The sequence below is a fragment of the Cervus elaphus genome, chromosome 24, assembly GCF_910594005.1.
Source record: "Cervus elaphus chromosome 24, mCerEla1.1, whole genome shotgun sequence".
Taxonomy (NCBI): Eukaryota; Metazoa; Chordata; class Mammalia; order Artiodactyla; family Cervidae; genus Cervus; species Cervus elaphus.
In genome coordinates, this window is record NC_057838.1 from 71588560 (window position 1) to 71602082 (window position 13523).

Here is a 13523-nt window from a genome sequence, read left to right on the forward strand (position 1 = left end):
CAAAAAGCTGATTTATATCACTTTTAATTTCATAAGATCTTTACAGTCTGCATCTCAGAGTTACATTTGTAGCATAGTTAAGATGTGTTTATTTATAGGAATGGCTTTAAATTAGGAAGGAAGTTATAGTTAGCATTGTATTTGAGTTCAGAATATTCTTTATAATTCATTCAAGCATCTTAGGTTGCAGCCTGCAGAAATTGACAGGGTAATTTGGATGGAAAAGGAACGTATTGGGAGGCTGGCAAGTAACTCACAAAACTGGCAGAGAGACTAGGAATGCAGCCTCGAAAAACCTGAGCAGTCGTGAAAGGAGGGCAAGCCCCAGGAAAGCCCAGCCCAGCCCAGGTGATCGTCTGGTTGGGACGCTGGGTCTGGGCTCTTGCTGCTGCCAGTGATTCCTCAGGTGCCCCTCTCTGGATCGATCAGTCAGAAGCCATGGGGGTGGAGGTGCAGTGTTTGTGGGCTGGCCTTCCGTGACCTACCTACACACTTGTGCTCCTGTGACTCTCCGAGGTCCTTGACCTGGCACATTTAACATGAATGGAACTCTTGCTTTTTTTTGTTGACCTCAGTGGTAAAGAATCCACCTGCCAATGCAGGAGACACAGGTTTGATCCCTGATTTGGGAAGATCCCCTGGAGGTGGAAATGGCAACCCATTCCAGTATTCTTGCTTGGGAAATCCCGTGGATAGAGGAGCCTGGTGGGCTATAGTGCGTGGGGTCCCAAAGAGTCGGACACGACTGGGCAGCTGGGCATGCACGCACCTGCTCCTTCCCACCCAGGCAGGTGGTCTGAGAAGTTGTTCTGTAGTTTGAATTTTTCTGTGTTATGTCTCCTTATACATAGACTGAGGTACAGCATATTTGCCAAGTATTTTACAGAGGATAGTATTGAGAATGTCTCCATGTGTCACATCAGAAGGCATACCAATGATTGTCACATTTCTTGGTGACACTGAGTTTGATCCCTCATTTGAAGTGATGCTTACCAGCCTTTTCTGTTTGTTTTTTCAGTCTAAAATACGTACATAAAAATTATTGATGATATGAAAGTATTAATTATGGCAAATAATTATTGTGTTGCAATGATGCATTCATTTGGTTTGTGGATATTAACCTGTTAAATCATTGAAGGAGTTTAAGTCTAGACAATAAAGATAGCACAGTACTAGCTGTTTTTTTCTCTGCATAGGTTGGAGAAGTTTTATTTTATTGATTTGTCTTCTTGTGTTTATACTAATGTTTGAGAGTAACACTCAGATACAGTGCTGTGAGCACTCTGAGCATGTACCACAAAATGGTATGTGTATATGTTTAGATGTATAGACTCATTTCAGGCCTTGACTCATAGATGTATAGACTCATTTCAGGCTATGGCAGTTCCTCTTTACTGCATAATGGGCAACACGAGGTAATATACTATGTATGCCAAAATGTGGAAATACTGATTATTTTCCACTTGTATATCTCTGCAAAGCCTCTTGAAATTAGGAAAAGCAGAATTCCATTAAGAAAGTACCAGCTGTTTTGAGAAATTAAGCTGTATGATGTGATGCTTTTGTATTTGTGTGTATTGATGTTTTGTATCTGTTAAATCCGTTAGATATCATATGGCTACTTTCATTCCTAAGAGAAAAACTGTAAATATGTAAGGTTTTGTTTTTTTTTTTTCTTGAAAGAGAAGATACAGAAAAAAAAAAACCAATTTTATCTTGGACAGTGTTTTAAACATAAAGCTTTAAGACACACACACACACACACACACACTTTGGTCATTAAAGACTAATTTTTAGAGTAGTGCATTTTTTCCCATTATTCTTTGTTTATTCCAGTTTTATTGAGAAATAGTTGTCATACATCACTGCATAAGTTTAAAGCATACTCCATGATGATTTGACTTCCATATATTGTGAAATAATGCCAATAAAAGGTATGTGTCCTTTTTTGATATGTTTCCCCCTTGTAAGTTCAGACTTAAATAGTCAATATCTGAAATTAACTAGACTCTGCAATAAGTGGAAATAAAAGACAATTAAAGTTTAAACATGCATAGCAAATAGGATAAGAATTGTTGAAAAAATTGGCGTAGTGTTTGTTATTTAGTGTGACTGAAAAATCTTACCTATTCTGTTCCCACAGATAGATGTGCCTCGATGTTGCCTCAGTCTCAGTTTAACAAAGCTTTTTCTTAAGGACTTTTACATTAATCTATTCTGTGCCCCTTGTTAGGAATCAGGTGGATAGCGTTTAAAATGCTTCTTTTAGACACAGATGTATAGAAGAGTCTTTTGGACTCTGTGGGAGAAGGTGAGGGTGGGATGATCTGAGAGAATAGCACTGAAACATGTATATTATCATATGTGCAATAGATCGCCAGTCCAGGTTCGATGCATGAGACAGGGCGCTCAGGGCATCTAAAAAATATCTTCGAAAGTTGTTAGTGGTGGTAGTGTTTTTAAACATAAAAGGCAAAATCAAAGGTCAGCACTTCTCTAGCTTTCTCTAACACTGTCCTCTAGGCATAATTCAATTACTTCTTCATCTGTTTTCCTAAAGTATTTTATCCACAGAACTGTAGCGTAGCATTGTACTTAATTACACTGTATGGTCGCAATTTATTTACCTGCCTTCACAGACTGTGAGCTTCTTGAGGACAGGTCTTATATTACTCAGTATATACTCTGCCTTGCATGTGACAATCTGGCTTTTCTAATCTTTGTCAAATTGCCATTGCTGAACAGGTTAGCATTATTTTTTAAAGAAGATTGTGTGACAAGGCATTTTTTAATGATTTTGAAGAAATCTATGGTTTGATGGCTTCTTAGACAGTTGTGAAGTAATATTACATGTCAGGCATACAGTATCTCTTCTGAGTGGCTATCTGCTTGCTGCAATTGAATTATTCTGTTAGCTTGGAAGAACCAATATCTATAAAACCACGGTGCCCACTTGAGAGTGTTCTATTTAACATCTTTTTTATTAATTTAAATAGGGGAAATAACAGATTTTTCTAAATGTTACTAGTTAGCCCATTACTTTTTTTTTTTTTTTTTTAATGGCCTCTCCTTATCTCTCATTTTCCTAAAGAAATCTTTTTGGCAGAACAGCCAATCTTATGAGGCCATAACTCTAAATAAGTCGCATTTACTCAGGTCCCCTTAAATCATGTATCATGTTTGCTTAATTCACTCACTCGGCCAGCATTTACGCGTTGGAGGCTGCAGTGTGCCAGGCATCGTGCTTAGTGCAGGAGATACAAGAACAGTGAACAGGGGTTCAGTCCTGGAAAAGAGCCAGACATTACCACTAGTGATGTGACGTGTCATGGGGCCCATGAAAAAGGATTCTTGTGGAATTGTCTCTAAATTTCTATTGCGATTGTGATCTGTAACAGTGATGTAGTATGGGCAGAATTGTTAAGGACTTGTTAGTTTGTACATATGCAGGTATCATTTCCACAGGAAGTCATTAGCCTCTTTCAGGATAAAGACTGGCTTATTTCTTCATATCTCAAGCACCGCTGGGGACAGAATAAAGATTGAATCGACAAACAAAAACTCTCTAACCTCTGTTGCTGCTTAAAATCTTTGGGCCTTGAAAACTGCAAGAACGGCAGTGACCACATCTCTGCAGAGGGAGTGCTCTTGGCCTAATGTTGACAGGTTAAGATTGGGGAAAAGAGCCAGACCATAGAATAAGTGCCCCTCGAACTTTATTTCTGGGTCGCTCAATTTCATGAATACATATTATAGTCCTTTCTATAGATGAAGAAATTGAAACTTTGGGAGATTTAAGATTCTTGCTTCAAGTTTAAAAGCTGAGATTTTCTTTCTGTCAAATTACCTTACGTGTGGATCTTTATTTTTGTCGGGAAGATGATTAAATGTTTGGTTTGGTCATAGAACTCTCTGGAATTAGCAGAGCACGGTGTGACGTCCCAGGCACAGACCTTCTCTCTGAAGCTCACAGGCCCAGCATGATCAGGTCTTTAGTCCTGGCTTGGTTCACGGCATGCTGCAGCAGCCCACGCTGAATGGCACACTGGCTTATATTGTTTGTAAGCAACACAAATTACCTTTTACAACAGCCAGAATTTGTCAGTTACTTCATTTAATCTTTAATGTTATGTAAGGATTAAGCAATTTTAAGAGTGAGTTGTGTACATTTGATTTTATTAGTGGTTCCTAGTTTTATTTTGCATAGATTGTTTTTTTTTTTTTTTTCATTCTATGGAATAAAGCTTTTTAAAAAAATTGCATAGATGACTCAGTATAACTCTGTATTTTGAAATTTGTGGTATTGCAGTTCAGACCCAGAAGTTTGAGAACACGCTGTACTTAAATACATACTTTTGTAGAGCATTATCTCAATGTTTAGCACTCTGGGAATATTGCTGCTAAACAGTTGATTATGTTGTATATTTCCAACAGTAGGAAAAATGGCTAGAGAAAATTAAGAAGTGGACTTAGCTTTGGGACTTTGGATTTTCCAATGGTGGACTTGTCTCTGATTCTGTTACTGTGAAGTGTGGTTTTCAGAGGTACTCAGTGAACAGCCAGCTGTAGAAAGGGACATGAGTGGATGGACGTTGTGTTCTTTGCTTCTGAAAGGCTATTTTCTTTTGTTAGTGTAGGTCAGCCCTTTTGATGTTTATGTGTTTTTACATGGGTTAGATCTATAATGTTTGCTGTAGTTGAAAGTGTGAAATCCCAGGCCTTCCCTCCCCCTTGTGGTATAGCTTGCAATATGGAGTATCATTTTTATGCCTTGGCCAAATTGTCACACTTGTAGGTCTGGGTCAGCTTCCAGCATTTCACCCATTGCCTTCTCAGTGTCATAAGACACACCCGTGAGTTCTTTCAATGAGAATTTTTTTTTGCTGGCATCACTTCCTGTGGGACATCTTTGTCCTTTTCTTCACGACCACTTTCCTCACTCACGTTGATAGGTTTGTCTCCACAGAGTTCCTCTGACTACATATTTAGTCTCCTTCATGGCGACAAGTGTCAGCATTCTTGGAGTCAGCTATTTTTTTCTATAACCCCACTTATGTTCTATTACAGTTTGACTTCCGACATTACCACTTCTGTTTCTTTACTGTAATTTTATCTTTGTTGGCAAGTCCTCTTGTTTGGCTGTCCGTTTTTGTAAAATGTCCCACGGGTTTGTCGCTGGGGGACAAGGAGGAAACACACCTCTGTGCTTTACGGTCTGTGTGTGACCTGGACAGCAGACGTTCACAGTGACTGATCACTGATGGGCTGTGAGAGGGGTTGTCATCGGGCACTAATGATGTAAAAATGGGTACAAAGTTATGAAACTAGACATATAAAACATTCTGTTTTCACTGTCTTCATTTCTCATTACGTTTTAAAGAGGCAGCCAGATGTTTTAGAAAACGTATATTTGTGGGTGTGGTTTATACAGTAATAACAGCAGCGTCAGCTTACCCTTACATGCTACTTGTATGTCAGGGGCTGTTCTCAGTGCTAAGCACGTATTCATTTACTCCTCACAGTAACCCATTGAAGTAGGTATTACTGTTTGTTATCCCCTCTCGAGGTAAACAGACAGTCAGAGAGAGATGAACTTGTCTGGAGCTAAGCCTGACAGTCTGGCTCCAGAGTTCCTGCTTTATATGTTATGCTTTGTAAACCAACTCTAGTTCATAAACTGTTGGCAATCTGCAGAGAATTGGGATTTGTATTCTGTAAGTCTTTTTAAAACTTTTTTTTTTCTTTTTTTTAGCCGTCTTCATCATCTTCTTCTTTTTTTTTTTTTAACTCTAGCATGTTAGTATTCTGGATTTTTTCCCTTTCCACCATGATGGGTGGAAAATTTAAAAATGAAACAGCTGTCCTTCACCACAGAGAGCTTGAAAAATCTCAGTAGGCTATGCAGGAAATCATGTTCAGTACTCTAGAAATGACCTGTATTCAAAGAATGTGTCTTGGTCTTCATAACAGAATTAGCTGATGAATGTGCATGTATATTATATCTATCTGAAGAATTTTTCTGAATTGAGTAACTTCTGACTCTGATTATTCTAATGGAGAAAAGAGGGGTTTTTACTGTAAACACCTTAGAAGGAGGCAAGGCTTATCTCAAAAACTTCTGCTATTTTCAAAGTGGAGCAGGTTCCTGAAAGAGTAGTAAATTGTACCATTCACCTTTGTGCTCTGCGTGTAGATTTGTTGTTTTAACACTGATAGGAGAAAATATGCTTGTTTCCTATCAGCATAAGCGCGACATGCAGACATGCAGTCCACTGCAGCTGGGGCATTCCGGTCGTTTATGGATGAGGCTCAGGACGGAGGCTGCGTGGCCTGCCCGTGGAGAGTGGAGGAAGGAGTCACGCCTTTATTTACCACGGAAAGTGGACTTTTTTCCCCGCCACCTTCTGGCCTCACTAGCCTTCCTCGAGGTAGGTTCGGGCTCTCCCGGAGGCGGCTTCATCTTGGTCGCTGTCCACTGGGACCGGTGGTGATGGGCTATAAGACCTGCGGACGAGCTTCCCAGGGAGGGTGGGGATCGTGTAAGCAACTTTAGAAGTGTAACCCTCAGAGTCCGGTCGGGACGGTGTAAAGGACGCGACCCCGGACCCCGGGCCGGATACGCTTACGCTGCCCACCCTGGCAGGTCGGTGGGCCCCCCGCAAGGGCGGGAGCTTGGAGCCCGCATCTGATCGCTCGTATCTGCCCAAACGGGCCAAGGACGCGCCTCCGTGCACGCACGCCAGGCCCCGCGTGTCCTCCGCTCGCCGTGGTCCGGCAGCTGGCGCGGCTGGTTCCGCAGCACCTGGGCCCGGTGGGACGGCGGCAACTCCGGCCGCAGGGGCCCGCGGTCCGCTCGGATGGATGTGGCTTTTGGATGCGCGCCAAGAGCGCGCCCGCCGCCTCCCGCTGGCGCGCCTCGCGCTCCAGCGCTGCCTTGCCCTCCAAAAACTGCGGCCTCATGCGGTGGAGTAGCTGCGTGTCCTCCACACGCATTTGTAGTAGATCCCACTCCAGAGCCCGGATCCGGGCCAGCTGCTGCAGCTGCAGCTCCTGCGGGCGGGGCACGGGTCAGCACCGGTCCGCGGCGCGCACCCACCTCCCCGGCCCCAGCCCGGCCCGCCCGCGGGCGCGCGCGCACTGACCTTGCCGAGCTGCAGGTTCCGCGCCTGCTGCGCCATCTGCGCCTCGCGCGCCTCCGTGTCCAGCAGCTGCGCGCGCAGCCCGTCCTCACGCGCGCGGTAGATTGAAGTCAGCTCTGCGCGCTGCCTGTAGATCTGCGACAGGTCCACGCCGCTCTCCCGTTCACGACGATGCGCGGAGTTGGCGCAGCGCTGCGCGCGCGTGCTCGCGTACCTCTCCGGAAACGGGTTCTCTTCGCGCAGGCGCGCCGCCTCGCTGTCAACCAAACGGTTGTCAGCCCTCAGTTGTTCCACTCGCTGCTTGCAGGCCTGCAGTTCCTCAGAGCGCCCCTTGTGCTGCCGATGCAGGTACTGACGGCGCTCCGACAGCGGCGGCTCGGCGCCCTCTCCCGCCGCGGCCCCCTGGCGCCCGGAGCGCGGCCCCTTCTTCTTAGGCGCCATGGGTCTCGGGGCCCGTTAGCCCCGACCCCCCCAAGCCCGAAACTTCCGGCTTCGACTGACTCTAGGAGTCACGAACCTGCGGGAGGCAGAATCAGGAGTTTGGGGGTCAATCAGGGGTCAGCGTATTGTCCCCAACCTTTACCAGTGGGGTCTTACCGGACCCTGGCCGCGTCCTTCTGAAAGTTCAGGGCTGGAAGGCCCCAGACCTTACCTTGAAGTCTTGTCATTGTGAGGGGACATACATCTACTTCAGACATGTCTGCTCTTCTCAGACTTAGAAGCTAAGCCCCTGGGCTTGGGGCCCACCCTTTCCAGAATCAGGCCCAGCTATACCCTGATTCCTCTGTCTTCCACACTGGGGTCTCTGGTTTTCAGAGTCTTCTGTCCTTCCTCTGGCCCCCATAGCTGTTCCTTCTGTGCACCCCATCTCAATATCAACACAATAATGCCATATCTAGTTACAGGTCTGCTTGCCCTAGGGTAAGCTGAATTCCCCAAAGGCTGGGACTGCTTCTTAATTATATATGCCAAACAGGGCCAGACACATTATAGAACTCATTTGAAAGCAGTAGTGAATTCATAAGTGGATAGATGGATGAATTCATGGAAGGATGAACAGGTAGATGATAGTGTTAGGGGAAGCACACTGATTGAAACCGCCCACCCTGGCCAGGCACCATAGTAACCATTTGCATGAGTTGTTTTATGGCAGGAGATCCTGATAAGGAATACGGAACTAATAGGCCACCACCAGCCGGAAGAGTTCGGGAAAGATCGGAAGAGTTCGGGAAAGATCGAGAGGAGACACTACCTGTCCGTCCACTTCCCAGAATCCCTCTTGCTAGCATCCATCTTGGTTGAGCGATGTGTGCGCCACCAGGAAAGACTCTGAATTAGAATGATTGGCCAAAGACCACCCGGAAACTAATCCCATCACCATAAAACCCAAGACTGCGAGCCACGCGGCAGAGCAGTTCTCCTGGGTTCCCTTACCTACTGCTCTCCACCCGGGTGCCCTTTCCCAATAAAATCTCTTGCTTTGTCAGCATGTGTCTCCTCGGACAATTCATTTCCGAGTGTTAGACAAGAGCCCAGTTTCGGGCCCTGGAAGGGGTCCCCCTTCCTGCAACAAATGGCGACCACGAAGGGACATCTTCTTCGCTGAGACTGACATCCTGACCACTCGGGGTACTCAGGGGCCAGCTTGCCTGCCAATGGACCAGACCCAGCGGCCGCAACTGGGACCCTTTTGTCCCTGGTCTCCTCCTGACGCGGACAACTGGCCAGAGTGCCCCAACCGGTAAGGAACAAGAGACTTTATTGACCTCCCTCCCCTTCCCTCTCTCTTTCCTCTCCTTAGCCCTTCCTATCCTTCCCGTTTTTCTAGTCCCCCGGTCCTGGACGCAGGAATCTGGTCGAAGGGCCTCAGCTTGAGCTGAGGATTGGAGACTGATCACCTCCTCTTGGCAGAGAACTCGAATTTTCTGGTCTGGTTTCTGGTAGGGCCGAGTTCCAGTCCTCCCTTTTCTGGAAGCCCAGGGAAAAGTCCCGTAACGCCTGGGTGTCTGCAGGTGGCAGGAGACGTCTGTAAGGCCACCCTTTTTGCCCCCCTTTCCCGCCTCCTCCCCCTTCTTTCAACCTGGCTTCCTTTCCTCCTTTTGAAATCTTTGAAGACATCTGAAGTTTTTGTGTCTCTATAAAAGGTTTTCTGAAAGACTGTATTCTTGTATTTAAGAGAGTGTCTGATGATGAGGACTGCCAGGTTTATATGTGTGTGTTTTAACTCTGTTCTGTGTTGTGATTTGTGATGGCCATTTTGCTTTGTTTGGCTACCATTTAGACCTGCCACCATTTTGTTAGAGCTTGATTTTCTTTCCCTGTGCCTTGAGACCAGGGCTCTCAGGAACACTTATCTAGACCATCTCTAACTCCTGAGACTGAGAAAAAAAAAAAAAAGAAAAAAGCCTTTAAAAATGTTATTTATTTCAGCTTTTTTAATAAACTAGTAAATTTTATATTGTAATATCTAATTCATGACCAAACTTAGAAAATGAAGCTAGATCTTGCAGTGTGTCTGTCTAAATATGTCTTGGTATGTTTTTGCCTCTGGGTAATATTTTTTAGGTTAATTTGTAAATGAGCTCTATTTAATTGGCTTAAAAAAAGGTAAGCGCTTACAAATCAAATAATTCTAAATTAAACAATAAATTCCAGGTTCAGGTGAACTGGGAAATATTCAGTACTAAATACCTGATATTAATGTTTTTTGTTGACCTATCTAATATAGACATGTCTTAGAGTAATTAACATCAAGTAGAATATTTTCATTGTACCTAGGTTTAATATAAGTTAAATATTATACCTATTACAAGTTTGTCAACAAAGAAATTACCTCGAGTGAAAAAACTTCTAGAAAATGTAAATGAGGTATGAGTTTATATATAAACTCTATTAAGAATAATTATTCTTTAAAAATATCTGTCTACAATAGTCTCCCCAAATTGGCGTAACTTGAATTTCTAAGGGTTGTGCTAAACTAAGTATTAAAAGTCTATTAAATAATTAGGTCATTTCCAAATGAAATAAGATTTTGAAACATTTACTACTAAACACTGATTTCCTTTTACAGAAAAACGAAAGAGATTTGGGACTATAAATGAATAATGTTTGATGCCATCCTAAAATGTTTTAAGAAAGCAAGGGTTTTAGAAATTATCACTGGTATTTATGCTCACCAATCTATAAAATGCTAATATAAAAGTTAGCTCTTGGTTGCTAAAGGAAAGCAGGAAGAGTGATTTCAGTAAAAAAGTATGAAAAAAATACTAAAAAGAGTTATGCATGATCAGGATTTTCTAAAATTGGATTACAATTAGTTAGGTTAAGTGGATTTTGTCAGGAATGACATGGTTGTAAGAAAACTGCTTAGAGCCAATTAGGTCCAAGATGGCGGAGCTGACTTTCACTAGACCTTGAGCCTTGGTATTTACGACCATTGTGACATATCAACAAGCTAAATGATACAGCCATCAACATTGACTAAATCTGACCAAATGTTCTAAACGCTTTTAATTGATCTTTTCGATAAAAATTCCTAAATCGAATTCTTTTGAAGTTCCTTTGACCTCTAGCTAACTTTGGGGTGTTTCAGAGGGCCCCTGAAACATCCCAAAGAGAGATATTAAACTGTTTATTTGGTTGGTTAAGTTACATGAAAAAGATTATCAAATGAGTAATAAATCCGCTCATGTTATAATGTATGGTAAAATTACTAATACAGATATCCTAGAAATTATATAGAGTTCTTAACATTTTGATATGTCTTGGTGTTCTAATGAGAAACCTGATGACTTCACAAAAGTTAACAAAGGACTGAATGAACCAGCGAATATGTTTATAACTTTTATGGTTTCTATCTGAGAAATTACAGGTTTAAATCGTGTGTTTTCTGGGAATTAAAAAAAAAAAACCTTCCTCTTAAACTAATTATAAAAATAATTTGGTAAAATTACACGTTATAAACAGAACAATTATATTTTCTCTCTATCTGACTCCTCCAGAAATTTAAAACTCTTAAGTTTCCAGTAAGTTTATCAAATGAGCTAAAAATGTTATCTCACTAACAGGTACAAAAATCTCAAGGAATTTTTGAGACCTTAAAAGAAAAGAGTTCACCTAGATTTGTTAGGCAAAATCTGTGATAAGCCTTTGGTGTGAGTTTCCCAGTCCTGTTTTATATTAAAAGTTCAGTCTGAGATCCTAATTAAGTGTTTCAGCAAAATAAAAAGTTTACGATCAACTCTGTTATGTGATATTAATGTAAAAGTTTATTTCTGAAGCTTATCTCAGTAATCTATCTTTGGACGAAGATCAGATGCCTCATGACCTGCAACCAGGACTGGAAAAAGACATAATTTAAGAGACTGTCTCCAACCTGGATGGAAAGACTTTTTGTCAGGTACTCTTAATTAGCTCAAGCACAATGAAACTGAAGGGAAAGATTATTTCCCACTTCCAAAGGCCCCTATACTGGATTGGTCTATAGAGAAGACAGCTGACCTGATCTCACCTTAAAATGATGCTCAAACAAGAAAAACTACAGTACACCAGGATGAGAAGACAACGACATCAGAGGTAGACAGCTTGTCCAAGATACTGGACCTGATTTGTATGATCGTTTATAGTGTTCTCTTGACTTCTTAGACCTTTGTATATAAATCAAATGCTTTTCTATCATAGGCCTGATACTATGCTAGTTTTAAAAATCAATCCAATTGTTGGGTTTGTGGCCAATTATCTGTGTGTAGCTCTGGGTTACCTTGGTAAATGTCTCTACTACAAGACTCTAACTGGTTGGCCCTGAGGAAATTTACTTGGAAAAATTATAGTCATATTCAGGTTACTATGATACTACCAGACGGGATCCCCTCACTGGGCCAATTACTAATGCCTACTCTGACTCTGGCTATAAATTTGAGCCTTTTTCTATTCCTCAAGCTCAGTCAGGGCAACAAAAAAAAGTTTTAACAAAAGAAAAAGAAATCTCCCACAATTATGAGATAGATTTATATAGATAACACTAGGCTATGGTAATTTAGGTTTAAAGTCTCCTCTGTGTTAAAAACAATTAAATCATACTAAGGATAATCAGTCTAGTAACACTAGAAAACTGGGCTATGTGCCTTATAAGTGGTGGTGCCAATGTATAATTTCCCTGAAAGATAAAGATTCGTACAGAGTAGACTAAGTCAGACGACCTGAGATATACTGGGCTACATCTAATAGAAGCTCTTAGGTCTTACTTGTGACTTTACTTAATACTGCTGGCTACGTTCTTTGTATTTCACCTGTTTTACAGAATTGCTATTTCTTACAGTGCCAAATGTGTGACTGAGGCCTCTGATAGAATAATATATAGTTCCTTATGAAATCGATGATGATGACAGTGTAACTCTAGATATGAGAAAAAGCAACAAGAGGGAATGTTTTCCTGGACCAAGAGGCTAGTAAGACAGATGGTCCAGAGAATTTTAGATACTGTTTTATGGCCTAATCCAGTAACAGCACATCGAGAGGCCGGTCGACAAAATCTTTGCCAAACCTGAGAATGGACATTCTCAGCACCATGGGATAAAATGGTCATGAAATGGCCCCCTCAAAGTCGTGGTCAAGTTTGTGAGCAAAAAGGGGCTTTGCCAACTGAAGACTGACACTTGCCATCTACATCTACAGCGATTATATCATGGCCACTGCAACTGCTGACTTTCAACAGTCAACCCTGAAAGGAGTTCAGGGTGAAGATCAAGAATGAGGTGTTCCGTGCTCTGGGAGAAACTGGCAGAACAGGCCTTCAGATAGTTAGATCTTTTCAAGAGATTTTATGAGTCCCAATTCTTGCATCTTCTCATACCTAGAGAAACACTGACATCATTAATGGTGCCATCTGCTTTGGCTATTAAATAAAAAATTTTACAATTAAAAGTCAAAATAGAGTACTCAGCTATGGTTCAGACATCCTGGGAAATAACCAGGTGTTACTATGGGTGTAATTTCAGATTAGACATTGTATTGCTAAACACTTGAGTTTTCTGAGTCGTGTCAGGCTTAGATGCCACCATTCTCAAAACAATGTCTGCTGGAAGCTAGTAACTTCTACCTTACTTTTTATAAAACTAGGCAACTGGCCACCTGGCTACAAGTCTCCCTGAAGTGCCAGGTCCAGACTGGATTTCAGGCCTATTCTTCTAAAAGAAAGAGATTTACTTTGTCTATTAAAACTCCAGTTATCCCTTCTCCAGCTACTACTAACTGGGTATGTTACAACAAAATGGCAGACCAAGGGACTGAGATTTTAATCATACAAGGCTGAGATCTAAGACTTGGAACTCAGGAATACTTCCAATTCAGTGTCTCTTCTCCAAGCTGAGGCGGTCCTATGCCCCA

The 13523-nt window shown here is 42.2% G+C and overlaps 1 protein-coding gene across 1 annotated transcript in view; it reads left to right on the forward strand.

The window, feature by feature from the left end:
* LOC122682703 (translation initiation factor IF-2-like) overlaps positions 1 to 11846 on the forward strand; it is a 32335-nt gene extending 20489 nt beyond the window's left edge. Inside the window, exons 4-5 of the mRNA XM_043885705.1 lie at positions 6243 to 6428; positions 11420 to 11846. The gene's annotated coding sequence lies outside the window, so the exon portion shown is untranslated. The remainder of the gene's footprint in view (positions 1 to 6242; positions 6429 to 11419) is intronic.
* Positions 11847 to 13523: the final 1677 nt, after the last annotated feature.